Below are 3868 nucleotides of genomic sequence, written 5' to 3'. Positions count from 1 at the left end.
ATATAAGTAAATTGTGATGCACAGATTGAATCATAACAGTAAAAAGGGCTAAAATAAGTTTCATAAACCAAGGATGGATGTGCAAACAGTATTTAACAATGTAACTTACATTTAAAAAGGTGAAAGTAACATTATGCAATTTTGTTTGCATGTACTCCAAAACAGATAAATACATGTTCACCATTTGAGAAGAAAAGGTATGAATACATTTGGACAGTCAATTCCAGAAACAATTCCTTGTATGATATTATTTATTTTATTTTCCTTGGTGCTGAGGCCTGAACTCAAGATCTGTGAACTGTCTCTTGAACTTTTCACCCAAGGCTAGCACTCTACCACTGAGCCATAGCTCACATCTGGATTTTTGTTGTTGTTGTTGTTGTTGTTGTTGCCAGTCATGGGGCTTGAACTCTGGGCCTAGATTTGGTCCTGAGCTCTTTTGCTCAAGTCTAGCACTCTATACCACTTGAGCCACATCTCCACTTCTGTCTTTTTCTGTGATTAATTGGAGATAAGAAGAGTCTCATGGACTTTCCTGCCTGGGCTGGCTTTGAACCAGATCTCAGATTCCTGAGTAACTAGGATTGCAGACGTGAGCCACCAGTACCCAGCACATTTGGGTTTTTGGTGGTTAATTGAAGATAAGAATGCCCAGCCTGGCTTTGAACTGTAATTCTCAGGTCTCAACAACTCTGAGTAGCTAGCATTACAGATAGGAGGTACTGTTACATGGCTCACGTTATTATTTTTAAATGGATAGACAATTCATGAAACACCATTGTTGGGATGATCATCTACTATATATATCATTTTTATAAATCTTGTTCATTTCCAATAATTGATGCCTTAATTGCTAGGTTGGAAATATTTTTAATGAATATCTTTTGAATCACAATATGACTTTTTTCCACAGGGAGTGGTAGATTCTTTCAGTTAATCATTAGAGATATATTTTCCTTTGGCTTCCACTGTGAATGACCAAACATCTTTCTTAGAATCTGTCTTTTAAAAGACTGAATATTCTACTTCTTAGTAGAATAGATGTTTCAGCCCGAGCTTGGTGTTATGGATAGTACTCCACTTCAGGCTCATTATTGTCTTGCCTGTTTACATAATATAGCTATACCTTTTTCCTGGAAGCTCTTATGTCTGCCTGGATGACATCTTTGTTTGTTTCCACCTGTAACCAACTGCATATTTTCCAGCTGTTATTTTCAGTTCAACAAAATCTCCCATTTTTCTGGATGCCTAATGCCAATGCCAGCTATAAGTTATGTAATTGCTTTTGTTTCAGCCAGTCTTGTTAAACTTATCAGGGTCATTTGAACCTAGAAATGTTTCCAAACTCTGAAAGATTTTTGCTTCAAAATGTCATGCAGTTTCTTATCATAACCTAATAACTTTAATTAAATTGTCAGTGTTCTTTCTCCAACTGAGGCCAATTTAATGACAATGTAATGCATTTCCTCACTGAACCTGACTAGTTCAATACATACATTTTTTTAAACCAATGAAGGCTTTTCCCCAGCTCAAAACCTTGTTACCTCTTCCAGCTAATGATAAAGTATTTTTACTTAATGATCTTGTTAGATGGCAACTCAACTTGACCTTAGCAGAAAGAGGAAATAGAAAGGGATTTTGACAATTTAGGTTCAGTGATTTTTTTTTAATTATAGAAATGCTGTGGTTAATTTAAAGTTAGAAGAGTGGGGTCCCTCCCACTTAAATTTTTAATCCCTTGTCAAAAGACGCTCCCCACAGTAATACTCATTAAGTACTGTGTTGAAAATGAACTATTCAACTTGTGGGTGGGAACAGAAGGGAAAATCTGGAAGAGAGCAAGGGAAAGGGTGACATCAGAAAGAAATGTACTCATCTGACTTGCATAACTGTAACTCCTCTGTATATAACTTTATGATAACAATAAAAACAATTTTAAAATGCCCTTATCTTGGGGCTGGGAAGGTGGCTTAGTGGTAGAGCACTTGCCTTGCATGCATGAGTCGCTGGGTTCGATTCCTCAGCACCACATAAGCAAAAAGAAAAAAGCCGGAAGTGGTGCTGTGGCTCAAGTGAGCTGAAGAGCTGAGGGACAGCGCCCAGGCCCAGAGTTCAGACCCCACGACCGGACACACAAAAAAATATGCTCTTATCTTGGTCCCTCTCAAATAAAGTATGTTTGCCCTTAATTCTATTGAGTCCCAGGAACCTTCCTGTTTAAGCTGAAATAATTTCCCTATCTTTCACCATGAACTCTCCAAATAATTCTTTAAGCATGTGATATCCTTACTAGATTGCTGTTAAGCAGAAAAGTGCACTTCCTCATTGTTTATTTTGATCTTTCCTGTAATCTGAAAATAAAAAATATTCAGGTAAATGAAGTCAGAAAACAGAAGCAAATTCCTTTGACTATATCTCCAAGAACATGTAGGCAGCTATGCTTTTAGATTTTTAAGGAATCTCCAAAATGAAATCTTCACTGATAGGACTAATTTACATTCCCACCAACAGGGTATGGAGTTCTTTTATAACAAGAATTAATTTCATTGTCAAGATAATATACGGAGGTGTTATAGTTGCATACATAACTTAGTGAGTACACTTCTTGTTGAACATATTACCCCACCCTCATTTTTCTCCCACTTTCTGTTCCCCTCTTTCCCCTATCTCTGCCCCCCCCCCACCAAGTTGTGCAGTTTATTTCCAACATATTGTCTTGTGAGTATCACTGTTGCCTTGGTTCACTCTTTATCCTTTGTCTCACATTTTGTTGCTCTCCTTCCCCTTTACTAACTCAGATAAACATATATACAATATCCAGGGTACCAAAATCAAATACAGTGACCATAGGTGATAAAACACAGGAAGAAAAAAATATCACATAGTAATGAAGTAAGGAGTTCAAGTCTGTCCAGTGCCATATTGGCCACATGGTGGGTCTGGTATCTTGTCTTCATGCTGGGGGAAGGAAAGCTCCTGCCCTTTACCTGCCTCCCATCACCTACCTCCCAGGTGATGGGCATGCCCAGTCCCTGGAGACAGGGGTGGGAAGTTGGCTGATAGGTTACTGAACCTGTCAGTCCAGTGCCTGGGACTGGGAGTTTCCTGAGGACCTGCCCACCTGGTCTCCTGGCTCTCCTGACTGGTCTCCAGTCATCAGGGCATCCCAATTCAGCTCTCCATCAAAGCTGAATTGCTTTGTTGGTACATTTTTTGCTCTTTATTTCTCTTTAGCCTGATTCTTAACTGTATTAAGTGTTTTGGGGGGTTGTAAGCCTTTGTAACAACTGGCTGCCTGCAGCCTGCTAACTATATAATAAAGACTTCAATATTCCAACTTTCCAAAATGTGGCTTCTGGGATTAGTCACTTTATAACAGTACATTAAAAACAACAAGAATGAAGAAAAACCTCTCATTCCCATGGCTTAGAGTTCATTCCACTTAGCATCATCTTATATATACATAGTCATATGTACATAGCTATTGAGTTATACTGTGCATCTTCTAGGAATATCCTAGACATAAACTAATTACTATAATGAGAGAAACCATGGAGCCTATGTTTCCTTGTGTCTGGCTTACTTCACTTAGTATGATTTTTTCCCAAGTCTATCCATTTCCTTACAAATGGAGCAATGTCATTCTTTCTCATTAAAGCATAGAATTCCATTGTATCTATGTACCACATTTTCATGTTGGACAGGTTGGACAAATAGGATTGCATGAAACTGCCGAGCTTCTGCTTGGCAAAAGGCATAGCTAGCAAGATAAATAGAAAGCCCACAGATTGGAAGATCTTGACTAGCTATACAACAGATAAAGGCCTCATGTCTAAATTATACCTTGAATTTAAAAAACAATTCCCCA

Source organism: Dipodomys merriami, unplaced genomic scaffold (assembly GCF_024711535.1).
Source record: "Dipodomys merriami isolate MVZ:Mamm:240054 unplaced genomic scaffold, mDipMer1.0.p SCAF_4, whole genome shotgun sequence".
Lineage (NCBI taxonomy): Eukaryota > Metazoa > Chordata > Mammalia > Rodentia > Heteromyidae > Dipodomys > Dipodomys merriami.
This window is presented reverse-complemented; position numbering follows the sequence as displayed.